The 20,434-nt window shown below is 44.8% G+C and overlaps 1 protein-coding gene and 1 long non-coding RNA gene across 9 annotated transcripts in view; one reads left to right on the top strand and one right to left on the bottom strand.

The window, feature by feature from the left end:
• Positions 1–991, bottom strand: part of LOC126365738 (uncharacterized) — a 54,135-nt gene extending 53,144 nt beyond the window's left edge. For both annotated transcript variants that reach the window (XR_007566256.1, XR_007566255.1), the window contains exon 1: positions 902–991. This is a non-coding gene — a long non-coding RNA (uncharacterized LOC126365738). The remainder of the gene's footprint in view (positions 1–901) is intronic.
• Positions 1–20,434, top strand: part of LOC126365733 (multiple PDZ domain protein) — a 2,074,088-nt gene that overhangs the window by 686,100 nt on the left and 1,367,554 nt on the right. The gene's annotated exons all lie outside the window — the stretch shown is intronic.

Raw genomic sequence — 20,434 nt, 5'->3', positions numbered from 1 at the left:
CCGGGAGCCCGTGGTCCATGGTCCAACGGAGGATGCACTCCGGGGGAAGCAGTGTGTGGGTGACGGGGAGGTTACTGATGCAGCAAGATTTGGCTTCGATGTCAACCAGTCAGTGGTACCGTATAGGCATCCAGGCTCTCCCAGTATGGTGGCACAAGGGCGTCGTACTTCACGGGAATTATGTTGAAAAACAGGGTATAGTATAACATAGTGTATTAAAAAACTTAATAGACCCAACCTACTTTCAGAAAAAAGTGTAACATTGCTTATTGAACGCCTGTCGTAATATTGAATGAGAGCTGTGATATTCCATCTTCTTGTCTGACTCCTGTTCTTATGTAGAAAGCTGTGGAATGTTATTCCATTTTCACTTTATTTTTCGAACCCTTCAGTGTAACTTTTACAAGATTTGTAATCTTCTCTGGTACTCCAAACTTCTCCATTTTGTCACACAACTTATCTCTGTTTATGCTATTGTAATCCCATTAATAAAATTAATTTTAATTAAAATTAGTGTCCTTTGCTACTGAATATCCTCCTAAAATTTCAACATCTTAAAATGTTGAACTGTAAAGTAATAGAACAGAGTATTTCAGTACAATTTTTATACTAGTAAGAAAATAATAAATCTCTGTCTGGCATATCATAAACACTAAAATCATATTAGCTCTTCTTGTTGAACTCTCAACAAGAGACAGCGAAAGAGGAGGTGGTTGACGTTGGCCTCCGTTTCATTTCTCCATTCATAGAAGACTAATATGTAAATAGTACAAGTGTCACGCGGGAGGGTATCTTCTGTTGTGACAATCAAGAATGTGCAATTTACTTACCAACTATTCTAGGCCGGTAAGTGCTGTCTCTACAGCGAGAGAAAGTAAGGCGTTGCGCTCGAGTTGCTTACCGAAAAGCATAATGGGAGCCCTCTCCAGTGTCAGCTTGGTCGCTGCTCTCCTGTGTTGCGATGCCCGCTGAAGTCATGTTAGAGGCCTCACGGGAAGTGCAGGCAGGCAAGAGAGTAACGACGTTAGCAGTGCTTGAAGGCTCCACAAGGGAATCGTTCGCAGGGGCTGCGTGACGTCATCGCACGGCAGCTTCGCCGCCGCTTTTTCTGAGGAAAAATCCAATAGAGTCCAAAACTTAAAAGAACGAAAGATATTTTCTCTTCATGTGCCACTGCCAAGTAACATAATAGTCGATGAAACTTGGTCCCTACGTATTAAGAACTGCTGCAATACAGTAGAGTACAGGATAGAAGGCAACTGAAAGAAATATGCAACGAGACGAATAGAAATGACACTTTTATACAACGACAATAATTATACTGAAGTCATCGCGATTTATGATGGGCCTCTGAGCATTACAGAAGGCGGGACATGGTTCTTAAAAGGGTGTGTGATCACCACCGACAGTAAGGCATGATCTGAAGGACACTCCGATGCTGGCCATAAAGATTAGGAAGAGTTGTCGTGTTAGCTCGTTACACTCTTCCAGCAGCGTGGTTCACAACTGCTGGATGGTCGTGGGTGCATGTGGATGTCCTGCAATACGCCTCCCCACAGCATTTCTCACGTGGCGGACGGCCAGACCGGTCCATTCGCCGAATATTCTATCATTCCAAGAGCTCCTCCACGTGTGGCGTTTGATGTGGTTGCACAATGTCATCCATAAAAATGAAGTCAGTGCCGTATTCCTCCCTGAAAAGACGTGCATGGGGAAGGAGTACAGTGTCGCAATAACGTTGGCCGGTGAGTTTACATTGTTCAGATAGTTGGAGGTCAGTCTACATCTAAATCTACGTGTTTACTCTGCTATTCACAATAAAGTGCCTGGCAGAGGGTTCAATGAGCCACCCTCTAGCTGTCTCTCTACCGTTCCACTGTCGAACGGCACGCGGGAGAAACGAGCACTTACATTTTTCCGTACGAGCCCTGATTTCTCTTATTTTATCGTGATGATCATTTCTCCCTATGTAGGTGGGTGCCAACAGAATGTTTGCGCAATCGGAGGAGAAAATTGGTGGTTGAAATTTCATGTGAAGATCCCGTCGCAACGAAAAACTACTTTGTTTTAATGATTGCCACTGCAGTTCACGTATCATGTTTGTGGCACTATCTCCCATATTTCGCGATGGTACAAAAAGTGCTGCCTTTCTTTGAAGTTTTTCGATGATTTCCGTCAGTCCTATCTGGTAAGGATCCCACACGGCGCAGCAGTATACTAAAAGAGGATGGACAAGCGTAGTGTAGACAGTTTCCTTAGCAGACCTGTTACATTTTCTAAGTGTCCTTCCAATAAAACGCAGTCTTTGGTTAGCCTTCCCCACAACATTTTCTTTGTGTTTCTTCCAATTTCAGTTGTTCGTAATTGGGTCAATTGACCGTAAATAACGAAAAGTGTGAGGTCATCCACATGAGTTCTAAAAGGAATTCGTTAAACTTCGGTTACACGATAAATCAGTCTAATCTAAAAGCTGTAAATTCAACTAAATACCGTTTCACACTATTCAGATATTTATTCTAAATCGTTTTGCAGTTTGTTTTGATCTGCTAATGGCTTTATTAGTCCATAAACGTCAGCGTCATCTGCAAACAACCTAAGACGGCTACTCAGATTGTCTCCCAACTCGTTTATATAGACAAGGAACAGCAAAGGTCCTATAACACTACCGTGGGGAACGCCCGAAATCACTTCCGTTTTACTCGATGAGTTTCCGTCAATTACTACGATCTGTGACCTCTCTGACAGGAAATCACAAATCCAGTCACGTAACTTAGACGATACTCCATAAGAGCGCAATTTCACTATAAGCCGCTTGTGTGCTCAAAATCTTCCGGAAATCCAGAAATACGGAAACCATTTGAAATCCCTTGTCAATAGCACTCTGCACTTCATCTGAATAAAGAGCTAGTTGTATTTCACAGGAAGGGTGTTATTCGAAAGCAGATGGCAGAATGAGTTTGTTTGGAAGAATCCTCAGAAACTGTAGTGCATCCACAAAAGAAGTACCTTACAAAGCTCTCGTTCGATCAATTATTGAATCTTGCCCCTCAGGCTGGGATCTGTACCAAATAGGATTGATGGAGGCATTAGAGAAGATGAAAAGAAGAGCACCGTATTTGGTTAAGGGTTCATTTAATAAGTGTGAAGGGTTCACGGTGATGCACATTCATATGCAATGACAGGTGCTACGAAAGTGGCACTCTACATTACGGGTTGGTTTACTATTAAATTTCCGAGAGAGATTTCTGAAAGAGTCAACCGAAATATTGCCTCCTCCTGCGTACACTACTGGCCATTAAAATAGCTACACTACGAAGATGACGTGCTACAGACGCGAAATTTAACCGACAAGAAGAAGATACTGTGATATGCAAATGACTAGCTTTTCAGAGCATTCACACAAGGTTGGCGCCGGTGGCGACACCTACAAAGTGCTGACATGAGGAAAGTTTCCAAGCCATTTCTCATACACAAACAGCAGTTGACCGGCGGTGCCTGGTGAAACGTTGTTGTGATGCTTCGTGTAAGGAGGAGAAATGCGTACCATCACGTTTCCGACCTTGATAAAGGTCGGATTGTTGCCTATCGCGATTGCGGTTTATCGTAAAGCGACATTGCTGCTCGCGTTGGTCGAAATCCAATGACTGTCAGCAGAATATGGGATCGGTGGGTTCAGGAGGGTAATACGGAATACCGTGATGGATGTCAACTGCCTCGCATCACTAGCAGTCGAGATGACAGGCATCTTATCCGCATGGCTGTAACGGGCCGTGCAGCCACATCTCGATTCCCGAGTCAACAGATGGGGACGTTTGCAAGACAACAACCATCTGCACGAACAGTTCGACGACGTTTGTAGCAGCATGGACTATCAGCGCGGAGACCACGGCTGCGGTTACCCTTCACGCTGCATCACACACAGGAGCACCTGCGATGGTGTACTCAACGACGAACCTGGGTGCACGAATGGCAAAACGTCATTTTTTCGGATGAATCCAGGTTCTGTTTACAGCATCATGATGGTCGCATCCGTGTTTGGCGACATCACGGTGATCGCACATTGGAAGCGTGTATTCGTCATCGCCATATTGGCGTCTCACCTGGCGTGATGGTATGGGGTGCCATTGGTTACACGTCTCGGTCACCTCATGTTCGCATTGACGGCACTTTGGACAGTGGACGTTACATTTCAGGTGTATTACGACCCGTGGCTCTACCCTTCATTCGATCCCCGCGAAACACTACATTTCAGCAGGATAGTGCAGGACCGCATGTTGCAGGTCCTGTACGGGCCTTTCTGGATACAGAAAATGTTCGACTGCTGCCCTGACCAGCAAATTCTCCAGATCTCTCACCAACTGAAAACGTCTGGTCAATAGTGGCCGAGCAACTGGCTCGTCACAATACGCCAGTCGTTACTCTTGATGAACTGTGGTATCGTGTTGAAGCTGCATGGGCAGCTGTACCTGTACACACCATCCAAGCTCTGTTTGACTCAATGCCCAGGCGTATCAAGGCCGTTATTACGGCCAGAAGTGGTTGTTCTGGATAGTGATTTCTCAGGATCTATGGAAATTGCGTGAAAATGTAATCACATGTCAGTTCTAGTAATGAATACCCGTTTACCATCTGCTTTTCTTCTTGGTGTAGCAATTTTAATGGCCAGTAGTTTGTATCTCGTTAAAATACCGCGAGTCCACACAGAAGCTTACGAGCAATCATTCTTTTCGCGAACCATTCGCGACTGAAACAGAGAAAGGGAAAAGTGATATTGGTAGACGGAGTACCCTCCGCCACACACCGTTAGATGATTTGCAGTGTGTAGATGTATAAGAATTCTAAATGTTTTGAAGGAATAGGTAACGGAGGAATTTGACGGAACAATTCATTTTCGAGAGTTCGGCCACAGAGGCAGCGAACGGAAGAGGACTGATATGCGGCACGCCGCTAATGGAAGAGCGCCCGGAGGCCGGCTTTCACAGCGGCGTCAGCGGAGTAGTAGCGCGGTGTGGCCTGTCAGTTACGCGGCCGACTGCAGCGCGAGCGGGCTGCTGCCACTTGCGGTGCAGATTGCTACATCAATAAAACCGGGCCCGGAACGCAGCGAGGGCGTTTTGGGGGCGGTTCGCGCGTGGCGGCTCTGGGCCGCAGTTTTCTGGCGCCAGCTTCCTGCTGAGGCCGGCTCATGAATATGCACACTCCGCTGCCATTGCTCAGCGCCTGTCCACCGCACGGTCGCCACCCACCCGCCTATTCTCCGTGTAGGCTCCCTCAATAAACCAGCTGCAATCTACCGAGCGGCACGCCTATTTCCGACGCCGATTTTGATTTGTGATCGGAAGTTGCTGCACCACTATACGCGTAATACAGGCCGACTTTTCTCAAAGAGCGTATCCACAGGGGATGGGAGTGGCATAGGTTCATGAAACTTATCACGTCCTCCCCTGCCCTCACCCCCCACCCCTATATTTTAGTACAAGCGTTTGTATTTTTTTCATATCATTTTCCAAATTTCAAAAGCGAACTTCGGAGAATAACGTAGCATGTAAACAAACAGGGAACTCCTTGACCGCGAGGTCGCAAGTTCAGTCTTTAGTAAAACTTATTTGAAACTTTTGTGTTGACAATTATGGCAGCAAAAATATCAGCTGCTAATCATACACGATGTACCCCGGGAGGGCGACAGAAAGTGACTGTCCGGCAGGTGCAAAAATCAACCTTCTATGGGATCTCTTCACAAAATGGACATTGCCGACATTCAGAAAATATTCAAAAGAAACAATTAACTTTCACCATGAGCACCGAATGAAAAATGGCGTGCCACAGTGATCACAAAGGCTCGCACCATCGAGATCGAAGGCGAAATCCTTGTAAGTTACAAACTGTGTAGGACGTTCAGCTAGGTATCGACTCTTAAAGAACGCATATAGATGAGAACTGATAGCATGGAATGGCATACAACCGAATACTAAACAGTTTATCGTGGAGCTTACATGAAACTGGCTTGCCTTTAAGACGTACCGCAGGTAGTGCGAAAGTATGTTTTATAGGCACAGAAAAAATAAACATCCAGAGGTTGAATTTCTCCGCTACTTTCAGACGGTATAAACTACAGTGTTATACACTTTTCAGGAGGGCTCTAAACGGGTCAGTTATTTTGTCCAGCTATTGGCCCAAATCAGTGCTCATAATATGGTTGTAGTTCTCTTACACCTATATTCCCACTCTTGCTATGACGTAAATATTCCCTACTGCTCTTGCGACATCACGCACACGAGAGAGAATCGTAGGGCACAGAGCACCTTCAACTTCTCGCAGCACAATAACTAACTTTCCACCCAATTTATCATCCATGTTAACAGTCGGCATAATTGTATACGAATGTGATGAGACATTAATGTTAGTTTATCTCGATCCAACTGTCTTGGTACCTCTAATTTCCAGGACTCCTTTCGTAAGCATTTCCTCTTCAAATCCCGATTGATCAGAGTTGAAATCAGATGCCTTACTGAATGCTGGGGTAATTTTGTTTATCTCATCTACAGGCTTTCTGGCCGAATGGCTCTGAGCACTATGGGACTTAACATCTGAGGTCATCAGTCCCCTAGAACTTAGAACTACTTAAACCTAACTAAGGACATCACACACATCCATGCCCGAGGCAGGATTCGAACCTGCGACCATAGCGGTCGCGCGGTTCCAGACTGAAGCGCCTCCAACCGCTCGGCCACTTCGGCCGGCCGCTTTCGGGCCGATTCAGCAGCTTGCTGTGCATCGTCAGTTTGACGCTTTGTTTGAAATTTCGGTATGTTACGTCCATCAGTTCTGTTGCATTGTTTAAAGCTTGTAACGATCCACTGCTACCCTTGAAATCACTGTAATCTATGTCGCGCGAAATTTGGTGTGGGTAGCGTACTAGGTCACTGTCTTGCACATCCTGTATGCGCCTTATTGTCACTTGAATATCCGTAGGTTTCCTATCCACTACATTGTCATGTTGCTCCATACTAACTCTAAATATGTTCATAATTGCTGCGGATGACCAAACATGTCTGTACCTACGTTTAGTACCCGATCCTTGCACAACGATCGTCCTTTACTACGTTTCAGTGGAGACAGGATTTGTGACTCCCTGTCCGACAAGGATGCTGAACTACGGGGGTCGTCGCCTGTTTCAGTGTTACTTTCACTTGTGAATGACGTATCGTCATCATTGTGCTCGTCATGTGCATTGGCCAGACGACCGTATACCACACCATACATTCGACTGACTCTCCTTGACGAAGCGCTAATATTTCATCTGCCACTTCTTTCTCACTCTGCGAAATTTCTTCGGTTCCTTTCTGACGAAATGTCAACTTCGGCAGCTGTTGTTGTAGATATAATGCCATGTTTTCTTTGTTTATAGTTGCCACTGCTCTGTTTTGAATCGCCGAGCGCGATGGTCTCGCGGTTCTAGGCGCGCAGTCCGGAACCGTGCGACTGCTACGGTCGCAGGTTCGAATCCTGCCTCGGGCATGGATGTGTGCGATGTCCTTAGGTTAGTTAGGTTTAAGTAGTTCTAAGTTCTAGGGGACTAATGACCACAGCTGTTAAGTCCCATAGTGCTCAGAGCCATTTGAACCATCTGTTTTGAATCAACATGACAAGCATTGTAGCACTGTTGTGAGTTACTCGTGGACTAACCAGTTCAACTACGCTCCGTAATCCCATGCTGAGCTCACCATTCGATACCTTCATTCCCGCCTCCATGTTACCATTAGCAGCCACTATTGTGGTTGCATGGTAGACAATATGTGGGGTGTCGAAAGCCGTGAACATCATTGGCGTTTTGCGGCCTCTCACTCGCGTGGTTCCTTATAAGAGTCTAAAAAATGGCGACAAATTGTAGAATTTACAAGTTACGTTTAACACAGGGTAGTTTCCTGTTTCTTGCATGAGGGCGTACTGATGTACATGACATGGTCGTGTGGCCGGTAACATACCAGCTGGGTAAATATTCCCTTCACATACTGACTATATTAGCTGTTATAAACAATAAATGTGACATTGTAACTCTTCAGGCTTTCCCGGCGATCTAATGACATCTTCGGTTGTCGGGTGTTCTGCCGGATATCAGCGTCGTACTTGCACGATATTTCGGTCACGTAGCTCGTAACCTTCATCAGGTGCGACCTGAGACTGCTCCTCGAGTGGACCTGGTCCAGTATTTATGCCTATGGCCTTCCCTCTCCACCAACGGCTGCAGGCGCTTCCTCTGTGGTCCGCGCCCATTCCCTGCGACCTGCTGGAGCGTTGTTGCTCCGTTTTCCGTCCGCTGCGGTTCTAGGTGTTCCCTCTGCGGTCCGCGCCCACCAAACCCGCTCCTGTGGGTTTCATCTACGGTCTGGGGTACCAAGCGTTCCCCCTGCGGTCCGCGCCCGCTCACCACGACCTGTTGGAGCTTTGCCGCTCCGTTTTTCGTCCGCTGCGGCTCTGAATGTTCCCTCTGAGGTCCGCGCCCACCAGTCCCACTTCTGGGTGTTCCATCTTCGGTCTGGTGCGCCTGGCGGTCCGTCAGGGGCTCGTTTTCCATCTCCATGTCTCTGGTTCTTCTGTTTGTGTAGAGTTGCAGCTGGCCCCGTTGCTCCTTTAACAATTCCAGAGCCGGATCCCAGGCTCTGCTTAGCCGGTACCCTGTGTCACGGTTCATAAGATCGTCAGCCATTTTTATTTCTATCGATTCTCTTATAACAGTCCCAAAATCTGGGTGTTTGTGCTAGAATCTTGGTATCCTCATACTTCATGGCATGATCTAGTTCTAGACAGTGCTCAGCAATGGCTGACTTAGTCACCTGTCTTAATCTAGTGTGCCTCTGATGTTCTTTGCACCTGATCTCCACAGTTCTTGTCGTCTGGCCAATGTAGGACATGCCACATTATTGTAAATCCCTGGTTTTCGTAACCCCAGGTCGTCTTTGACACTCCCCAGCAGTCCCCCGATCTTGTTGGATGGACAGAAAACGCACTTAATATTGTGTTTACGGAGGATCCTACTAATTTTGGCAGAAATAGAGCCAGCATAGGGCAGATATGCCACCTTCTTTGCTCCATATTGGTCTTCTTCAGGTACCTGTGGTATAGTGGCTGGTTGGAGTGCCCTCTCAATTTGTCTGTCCGTGTGTCCATTCTTGGAGAAAACTGTTTTGAGACGTTCTATCTCTATACGTAGATTCTCTTGGTCTGACAGGGCACGTGCTCTGTGGACCAAAGTCTTCAGAACCCCATTCGTCTGTGCAGGGTCGTGACAGCTGCTGGCCTGCAGATATAAATCAGTGTGTGTTTGTTTTCGGTACACACTGTGCCCAATTGATCCATCTGCTTTCCTCTGGACTAGTACATCCAGAAATGGCAGCTGGCCATTCTTCTACAGTTCCATGGTGAATTTGATATTAGGGTGGCATGAGTTAAGATGTTCAAGAAACTCACTGAGCCTGTCCATCCCATGTGGCCAGATCACGAAGGTGTCATCCACATACCTAAAGAAGCATTTGGGTTTAAATGTGGCTGTCTCAAATGCCCTCTCCTCAAAGCTCTCCATAAACATGTTGGCAACCACAGGGGACATGGGGCTGCCCATAGCTACACCTTCAGTTTGCTCGTAATATTGGTTTCTGTACAGGAAATACGTGGATGTCAGTGTAAGACTGAACAGGTCCAAAAGAGCACCGTCAAATTTCTCTGCAATCAGTTCTAGTGAGTCCTTCAGTGGGACCCTGGTGAACAGCGATACCACATCAAAACTAACCATGATGTCCGAGTCTGTGATGTGCAGTTGCTTGAGGCGTTGCAGGAAATCTTCTGAGTTGCGGAATTCATTACATTTCCCCACATACGGAGACAGGAGACCTTTCAAGTACTTGGCTGTTTTGTACGTAGGTGCCCCAATATTACTGACAATTGGAGTAGGGGCACGCCCTCCTTGTGTATTTTGGGCAGACCATACAGTCTAGGCGCCACTGGCGCTTTTCCCATAATTGTCTGATGATCTTATCGGGCATCCCTGTTTCCTTCAAGAGAACACTAGTCTTCTTGGCCACCTTGTCCGTGGGGTCACACTCCAGAATTCTGTATGTAGGGTCCTCACGGTCTCTTCGCGAGATATACGTAGGAGGGAGCTTAACTCTTCGGTGAAGGTATGTTGTCGAAACTTCAACAAAAGCCCGTACCAAGCTACTGAACGTCTCTTCTGCAGAGTCTTCCACTGGAGTTTATCTAACATCTCCGTAACACTTTCGCGATTACTAAATGATCCTGTAACGAAGCGCGCTGCTCTCCGTTGTATCTTCTCTATCTCTTTCATCAACCCTATCTGGTACGGATCCCACACTGCTGAGCAGTATTCAAGCAGTGGGCGAACAAGCGTACTGTAACCTACTTCCTTTGTTTTCAGATTGCATTTCCTTAGAATTTTTCCATTGAATCTCAGTGTGGCATCTGCTTTACCGACGATCAACTTTATATGATCATTCCATTTTAAATCACTCCCAATGCGTACTCCCAGATAATTTATGAAACTAACTGCTTCCGGTTGCTGACCTGCTATTTTGTAGCTTAATGATAAATGATCTATCTTTCTATGTATTCCCAGCACATTACACTTGTCTACATTTAGATTCAATTGTCATTCCCTGCACCATGCGTCAATTCGCTGCAGATCCCCCTGTATTTCAGTACAATTTTCCATTCTTCCAACCTCTCGATACACCACAGCATCATCTGCAAAAAGCCTCAGTGAACTTCCGATGTCATCCATAAGGTCATTTATGTATATTGTGAATAGCAACGGTACTACGACATTCCCGTGCGGCACACCTGAAATCACTCTTACTTCGGAAGACTTCTCTCCATTGAGAATGACATGCTGCGATCTATTATCACACGTTACGGCGAGCCTCGCCTCCCCCTCCCCGACCCTCGGCTCCGCCAGTGGTGGACACGGATACGAGGGCGGGTGCGGTCGTGTGGAGGCCCGCAGGTCGCTTGCGGCGGCCACAGGTTGGCCAGCGCAACAGGCGGCGTCGTTTGGCCGGCGGGGCCGAGCGCGCGTCCGGATCGCAGCGCCGCCGCCGATATCGATCGATCGCTCGCTGCTGGCCGCCCGGCCTCGGCTGCCCGCTGGCGGGGTGGCGGCGGGGCCGCACGCATCTCTGCGCCGCGCCGCGCCGGGCCTCGCAAACTGGCCCCGGTCTTCCGCTCCCTTCTGACGATTGCCTTTTTGAAAAAGCTGGAACTGTGTCTCCCGTGTCAAAGCAGGTTCACACTGAATGTCGACGGGACGGAACAGAAGGAGACGTCACCGTCAAAAACGAAATGATCGCACGGCACTGTTGACAGAGACACCGTCTGGGCTACCTGATGCAACACTATGTATTTGACGCCATTTAATAATTTTTTTCATAATGTGGGGCTGCAGTCATAATATTCAGGGTGTTACAAAAATGTGTGGCCAAACTTTCCTGAAACATTCCTCACACACAAAGAAAGAAAATATGTTATGTGGACATCTGTCCGGAAACGCTTACTTTCCATGTTAGAGCTCATTTTATTACTTCTCTTCAAATCACATTAATCATGGAATGGAAACACACGGCATCAGAACGTGCCAGCGTGACTTCACATTCTTACATGAAATGTTCAAAATGTCCTCCGTTAGCGAGGATACATGCATGGAATCCCTGATGCGCTGATGCAGCCCTGGAGAATGGAGTATTGTATCACAGCCGTCCACAATACGAGCACCAAAAGTCTCTACATTTGGTACCGGGGTTGCGTGGACAAGAGCTTTGTTGCGTGGACAAGAGCTTTCAAATGCCCCCTTAAATGAAAGTCAAGAGGTTTGAGGTCAGGAGAGCGTGGAGGCCATGGAATTGTTCCGCCTCTACCAATCCATCGGTCACCGAATCTGTTGTTGAGAAGCGTACGAACACTGCGACTGAAATGTGCAGAAGCTTCATCGTGCATGAACCACATGTTGTGTCGTACTTGTAAAGGCACATGTTCTAGCAGCACAGGAAGAGTATCCCGTATCAAATCATGATAACGTGCTCCATTGAGCGTAGGTGGAAGAACATACTGACGAAACTAAAATGAGCTCTAACATGGAAATTAAGCGTTTCCGGACACATGTCCACATAACATCTTTTCTTTATTTGTGTGTGGAATGTTTCCTGAAAGTTTGGCCGTAGCTTTTTTTCTTTGAAGTCAGTAGCAACATTAAACTTTTTTTATTTGCAGTGTTACATTGACACGATCATGACTTCGGCTTTAAAATGCCATTATCAAGTGTTTTAATGTTATACAGTGCCTACATCTACATCTACATTTATACTCCGCAAGCCACCCAACGGTGTGTGGCGGAGGGCACTTTACGTGCCACTGTCATTACCTCCCTTTCCTGTTCCAGTCGCATATGGTTCGCGGGAAGAACGACTGTCTGAAAGCCTCCGTGCGCGCTCGAATCTCTCTAATTTTAGATTCGTGATCTCCTCGGGAGGTATAAGTAGGGGGAAGCAATATATTCGATACCTCATCCAGAAACGCACCCTCTCGAAACCTGGCGAGCAAGCTACATCGCAATGCAGAGCACCTCTCTTGCAGAGTCTGCCACTTGAGTTTGTTAAACATCTCAGTAACGCTATCACGGTTTCCAAATAACCCTGTGACGAAACGCACCGCTCTTCTTTGGACCTATCTCCTTCGTCAACCCGATCTGGTACGGATCCCACACTGATGAGCAATACTCAAGTATATGTCGAACGAGTGTTATGTAAGCCACCTCCTTTGTTGATGGACTACATTTTCTAAGGACTCTCCCAATAAATCTCAACCTGGTACCCGCCTTACTAACAATTAATTGTATATGATCATTCCACTTCAAATCGTTCCGCACGCATACTCCCAGATATTTTACAGAAGTAACTGCTACCAGTGTTTGTTCCGCTATCATATAATCATACAATAAAGGATCCTTCTTTATATGTATTCGCAATACATTACATTTGTCTATGTTAAGGGTCAGTTGCCACTCCCTGCACCAAGTGCCTATCCGCTGCAGATCTTCCTGCATTTCGCTACAATTTTCTAATGCTACAACTTCTCTGTATACTACAGCATCATCCTCGAAAAGCCGCATGGAGCTTCCGACACTATCTACTAGGTCATTTATACATATTGTGAAAAGCAATGGTCCCATAAGACTCCCCTGTGGCACGCCAGAGGGCACTTTAACGTCTGTAGACGTCTCTCCATTGATAACAATATACTGTGTTCTGTTTGCTAAAAACTCTGCAATCCAGCCACACAGCTGGTCTGATATTCCGTAGGCTCTTACTTTGTTTATCTTACCTAAGATGGCATACTGTCGTATTTAAAATACACTATTAGACACATTGTCTAGGGGTCAATATTTTTAAGCAGCAGGCTTTTACCAGAAATATTGACCCTTAGACAATGTGTCTAATGGTGTATTTTAAATACGACAGTGTGCCATCTTAGGCACTGTATAACATTAAAACACTTGATAATGGCACTTTAAAGCCGGAATCATGATCGTGTAAATGCAACGCTGCAAATAAAAAAAACAAAACAAAAACAGTCTAATGGCGGTACTGACTTTAAAGAAATATTTGACGCCACTTTGACCATTTGCAAGTCGATGAAGATGAAAGTAAATGATTAGGAGGAAGCGAACTTCCTGTCCTCGAGTGAATTAATTAGATATAGAAAAATATAAATAAAGGTAAAATGAATAATTGTAAAATGGGTTTAGGCTAACATCTGTAATTGATGTAGGCGACAGAGAATTACACTGAAAAATGTTTGTCCAAGAAAGAACATCTCAAATAAACGGAAATTGGTCCTACGATAATCAAGTATGATACAGACTGAAATACTCTTCTAAAACGCATGAATGTGATTTTGAGAGTTTAATGAAAATGGTAGCAAATTCCCCGATCTAAATAGTCATCAAAGAAATGCAAAAACTAAGCCCATTTAGCAATCACGTACCGAAATATTCACCAGCTCAAAGCAGCGTAGATTTCAACATCATGATTTAGAAATTAACACACGTGATATAAAGAATAATAACTCATACTCTGTCTATCCTGCGTCCCGTAATACATGCGGAAAAAAGTCCAACTCTGTATCACGTTCAGACCTTTCGAAACATAAACTCCCTTGAGAATTTAAAGTACGGTGGAAGTATGGTAGTGGTTGTTCATTGTCCAGAAACGAACAGCTCAACAGTCGAATACTAGTTGTTACCACAGACAGGTCTGCCTCCTTCCAGAACTCGTGTAAAAGTGCCCAGAATCCCTCCCTTGAGCTCTTCATCCGAAAAGTCCCAGTCTGCACTTCACTCCCATAGTGTTCTGCTACTGTCTGCTTTTCCATTGGCCGAAGGCTGTCCTCATTCTTAAATTCTACAGACGTGATTTCCAGTCTAAGTTAATATATTACAACAATATTTTAATAAAGAATTGACATAAACATTCGCTTACACTAAGATCATTTACAATAAATATAAGTAATTGTTGGTCCATAAATAAATAAGCCAGCATTCATGTGCAAATGTGCTCACGATAAATGAGACTAGATTGTCGTTAAATAGGTTTAAACTATTATTTATGCCTTCTCCACATATGTTTCTTTTGCTCCTCTTTTCAGTTGTGATGTACACTAACATATGCGATTGACCACTTTTAAATTAGGACAGTTTTTTTAATAGCTCTCCCATTCAACATCCGGCGACGCTGTTGGCCTTTTGTACCTTGACTCACCTATACCGCTCTCCTAGCCAAATTTGTCGGTGCGCGCTCTGAGCCCTGAGCCCGCTTGCTTTCAGCCTTCCAACAATTTCACATCCCCTCATACTACTTCCAGGCGGCGTTCACCCAGCATCGAGCGGTGAAAGCGATACGGAAGTCCGGAATGTACACAGCATCTGAGAAGTCTCTTCACGCCTTTTGACTTCTTACAACTGCGGAAACTCCCTCTATATTTTGCTGAAACAGTTATCTTTGAGAAACGCATGGCTAACAATGACAACACACTTCGTAAGAAGCCTGACTGTGATTCCTGAAACGAAAACATTTATCTTTTGTTTATGAATATTAAAGTAATCAATTCTTCAATTTACGTAAAAAGGATAACGGTTCTTACACAACACGATTCCGTGATAATGCTGCAAACTTTCAGGTATGACGGAGAATGGTAAATGTAGGTAAGGGGCCCTGGTGCAGAAACGACCGAGTCGAAAGTTATAAGTGAAAGTAGTTCTGATACCTCTGCGAGTAGACTCCTCTCCAGTAAACATGGGGTCTAAAGTGCATATCTCAAGGGCTATGACTATTTGTTCAGTAGATGTTTCACAGTACTGCAGACAAACAAGTGCTCATAGCTTTTAACATATGCTCTTTAGAGCCCACATTTACTACACAAGTTTTTCCGATTTTTATTCATACTATCTCCTTGCAAAATAAGGAAAGCAAGGAAGCTTGCAGTAGAAAAGGCCATTATCAGAGGTATCAGAACGATTTTCGCTAATAACTTTCGACCCAGTCGCTTCCGGACCATGGTCCCTTACCTCAAATTGATATATTTACCATCCTCCAGCAAGCCTGAAAGTTTTTAACATCGTCATGGAATCATCTTGTTTCATTTACTTCGTTTATTCAGTTCGTAAGTAACACACTTGACGGCGATGTTAGCGAGCGAGGTGGCGCAGTGATTAGCTCACTGGACTCGCATTCGGGAGGACGACGGTCCAATCCCGCGTCTGGCCATCCTGATTTAGGTTTCCCGTGAGTTCTCTAAATACCTCCAGGCAAATTCCGGGACGGTTCCTTTGAAAGGCTTCGGCCGACTTCCTTCCCTGATCCAATGAGACCGATGACCTCGCTGTCTGGTCTCCTCCCCCAAAAGAACCCAACCCAACAACAATTGTTACACCCCGACTGCGGTCATATTAGCACTCAGATTTACATCCCATTTCACACGGAAGTTTCCATTACTTTATTGCTTTTCCAAATTGAAGTATTACAGTACACAAGTTAAAGGTATCCTTAATAACAGATATCTGCCTCCGTAGCTAAGTGGCCAATGTGCCTGGCTGCCACGCAGAGGTTTCAATCCCCGGTACAACCAGGGGTTTTTCCTGGACGGGAAGGGGTGCACTCAGGCTGGAAATGCCAACAGAGGAGCTTCTTGACCGAATTGTAATGGCCCTAGGTCTGCTAACTCGACGACGATTGGGAGACCACCCCTCCATCCGCACCCAAATGACGCAGTTGGCAGAGGATGACGTGGCGGTGGATCGGTCCCGAATGACCCGCCTGTGCCCACAATGGCGGCCCTTAATAGCTGTTTAAGTAATAATGTAGCCCGGCAACGGATGCTAGTAACAAGTGAAGTACGTGGCCTCGAACGTTCAGAACCACACGAAAATGTGCGTAGAATGTAAATCGTTCATCCAAAGACGGTGGTACGAGACAATCGAATGTGAAATACGGTTGTTGTCTGCTAGCGCAATTCCACGGTGTGTTGTACCTGCACTGACAAGTACTTGCTCTAATTATGGGACTAGTATAGCTGCAGTAGGAGACGGTCTTTTGAAGTGTTGTTTTCTGAATTAGAGTGTAAGGAGTGTACAGCGGTACCGTAAGGCGAATTAATCCCGATTAATCCCGGCCGCTCGGTTCTAGGCGCTTCAGTCCGGAACCGCACTCCTGCTACGGTCGCAGGTTCGAATCCTGCTTCGGACATGGATGTGTGTGATATCCTTAGGTTAGTTAGGTTTAAGTAGTTCTAAGTTCTAGGGGACTGATGACCACAGATGTTAAGTCCCATAGAGCTCAGAGCCATTTTTTTGAACCATCGTTCAAATATCTCTCGTAATAAGATGCGCAGTTTTGCGTACGAATGGCTCGTACCACTGTTTTTGAAATGAGATATGTATATTCTAAGACCGTTTTCGTGCGACTTTGAGTGTTCGAGGTCACCCACTTACGATACTGGCTTTTCTACCGATTACATGTGTAATTATGCGCACCCTTCACGCATAAATCATATGTATCATATTTTATCAACATCTGTAAACTGTTCATATATCTTTGATGCGACTCGACTGCATACGACCATTCCACTCGAAACCTGAGCATGATTGTCTGCCCCATGCATAAAGCTACGTAACCGGCAGCGCTTGGGCACTGCCGAAAAATGTTCCAGAGAACCAGCGGTGCGTAAGGGGTACGGCTGATTACGTCGTACCATTTTCGTTAGCAGTACACCTTGCAAAATTCGCAACAAAAGCAGCTGCGCTTCAAGAACCGCGGTCAACAGTGCATCAATAAAATAAAAAAGGATTTGAAAATGGAGGGATTTAGACCGATTCGCTGTCAAATACTCTGTAGCAAAAACTCACGTCTCCAGAGATGAACGCTTGGAGAATGAAACAAGCAGGCCATTCCACGGACGCCATTTTTAACTGCGATATTTTGTTGTTCTTGTTTTTCTGCCGTGGGGTGCACTTTTTATTTTGTGCGAGAGCTCGTCAACAATAGCACCAAAGGCAATGAATTTCAACAAGCCAGCAAATGAACGACTGATTTGCATTTATGCGATGTGGATAGCTTCAGTGCGAGTTTTAGCAAATTTACATATGCTCTGAAATGTTAATGCGGGAGCGAATACGACAACATGGCCAGCCTTAAACGGACGCCCGTGCAATGAGCACGGGGTTTGTCCGTACCATTGTAGATTATTCAGGTGTCGCTATTCTTAACAGAATTATATTTCATTTTTTCCAGGACGTGCACAGAACGTCTGCCATGAGAAGATAAATCAGAGGGTAGGAACCGAGCGGTAAGCATTCTGATTCTCGACATGGCGGCACTGCCTGTAAAGTGACAAAAACACTTCAGAGCTTCCCAGACACATTTCTTGTTGTAACTAAAATATGTGTTCAGCCGTTTAGCTTAGAAACATTATACTCCTCTAGACAGAAATGTTTTTCAGAGGCATTATCAGTACAGAAGTAGCAAAATAAGAGACGGAATCTCGGTTCGAAAATCTTCCACCAATTTGTAACATTCAGACAACTCCTATGTGAACTCATTAATTTTCGCCTTCCCTCTACAAAATTTTCGGACTTCCTACACTTTCCACAAATTTGGCACCAGTCACCATTTTGTTTCACCTTCGTGCTATGCTGCACTTCCATCAACACATGCCATCATCCTTACACTTGTATACTCTTATTGACGTGAAATCCCGTCACCTCTCGACACGTGATATTTCGTTCGTCTTCCTTCTCCTTCTAGATGCGTAACATTTCTTTTGTCAAGAGAGTGTTACTTGGTGCTACGTGAGAAAAGACGTGAAAGTACTTCAACTTATAATCAGTAGCAATAACGAAATGTGTGTGTGTGTGTGTGTGTGTGTGTGTGTGTGTGTGTGTGTGTGTGTGTGTGTGTGTGTGTGGACCACTGGTGATGGCGAAACCTCTGTGGAATAGACTAGAACCCTTTGTGGGTAGGACATCCATTTGGGCCTTCGTCAAATGTTTAACTTATTCCAATAATAATGGCAGTAGCTTCGTGAAGTTTTATCATACAATTCATTTTTATGCACAGTCGATTTAAAGACTATGTAGCCTCGTCGTCAAGCACCAAACTTGCCTCACTCGAGTGTCTGAAGCAGCACGGGCGTCTGTTCATAACGATTATGGTACAGACATTGATGATTCGACTTCCTGCTGCAGTGGATAGATATTTCCCTGTGGAGAGTATGGTAAGACAGACCCAATGCTGTGGGTAATTTCCGTGTGCGAGGCACGTTTTGTATCTGGCGATAAACCTATACAAGGTGGGTTTCAGTGCGAACGAAAAATTCAAATGACGTACAGATGACAGTGAAAGTAAGAGAAAAGTCAAGTACCATTTTTCACGCAAACCAATATTTACATAGCTGTCGCTATTTTTCTGTATTGAAAAACAAAATAAAAAAGTAGGATTAACATAAAAACGAACTAATTCATGCGTAAAATAATCGCAGTATAAAGATTTCGTGGAGCTGCTTCGCCTAAACAAAGCACATTCGTCGCAAAATGAGCGAAAAGTTTTAGTTTGAACCGAGCGACAGAGGATAGTAATGCTAAAGGGTGTTTTACTATTGTACATATAAACGAAAGGGGCTTTAGAAGACAAAGAAACAAGCAAGTGATCCTGATAAATATAGGTCCGGAATCCAATGGTTCGCCCGATACGACGTCTGAAACTCAGTACATGAACATCTTACAACAGCGCCCCCGAGGATCCAAACTGCAGCTATGTAGATTGAGGACAAACATATTACAACAAGTTTTCCACACGGCTTCAGCACGTTTCCTGTCCGATACCCCTAGACGTTTAAAAATCCCAGGCGGTTGACAGCCGTCCAAAATGTGTTCCCAGAGTTCATCGACACTGTCAACAGGGCTGGAATACATCCTGGCTTTTAACTATCCCAACCAAAAAAAAAAAAAAAAAAAAAAAAAAAAAAAAAAAAAAAAAAAAAAAATTGCTACGTATACGCGAATTGTCACATGAAAGTGTGATGGTCTTCATCGTGCCTATACCACACACGCATGCTTTTACCAGAAGTTATATCAACTACAACGTAGTCTTAGACACTAAGAAACCATTGGTTTCCGGAGCCATGTTTACTAGTATTATTTGCTTGTTTCATTGCCCTGTACTCGCCCCTTTCGTTTGAACATACAACAGTCAGGCGCTCTTTAGAAACACCTTGAGCCCCTTTCGTTTGAACATACAACAGTCAGGCGCTCTTTAGAAACACCTTACTATCTTCAAGATTGACTGTTGCAGCTACTAGACGATTGTTATCAAGTAGCTCCAACGATTGTCGTCATGCTAAGGTGACACACTTTACCTGACTGTGCACTGTCAGCAAGAGCCACGATGTCTCCCATGTAACAGCTTCTTCTGACGTAAACACATAGCTGCTAGTTAGTTATGTGAATCTTATTTGCGAGCTCCCGCTATCATGTGAAAGAAGCCACTTTTAGAATTACGATACTTTTTCTCAGCGAAAAATATTTCTGAACTACGGTTTATTTTCCACTCATACAACGATTTTTATTTGCCTGTTTTCAATCTCGCTTTGTGCTCCTCTTTTTTTTACATCAAAGATTTTTATGTTTGGAATATATCATTCATTTCTGTGCCACATTGAGGCTGCATGCTTTGGAGATCATTTCTATGAAAAAAAAGGTTGACATGAATTCTTGAATTGGAAGACTAGGTATAGTTTTGAAGTCGACTGCACATGATTTGAACACCAAATTAAATTATTGATGCAGTATATGGCATTATTACCACAATATATACTGTAT

The sequence above is a fragment of the Schistocerca gregaria genome, chromosome 4, assembly GCF_023897955.1.
Source record: "Schistocerca gregaria isolate iqSchGreg1 chromosome 4, iqSchGreg1.2, whole genome shotgun sequence".
Taxonomy (NCBI): domain Eukaryota; kingdom Metazoa; phylum Arthropoda; class Insecta; order Orthoptera; family Acrididae; genus Schistocerca; species Schistocerca gregaria.
The sequence above is the reverse complement of the archived record's forward strand: the minus strand, read 5'-3'. Positions and strand labels throughout refer to the sequence as shown.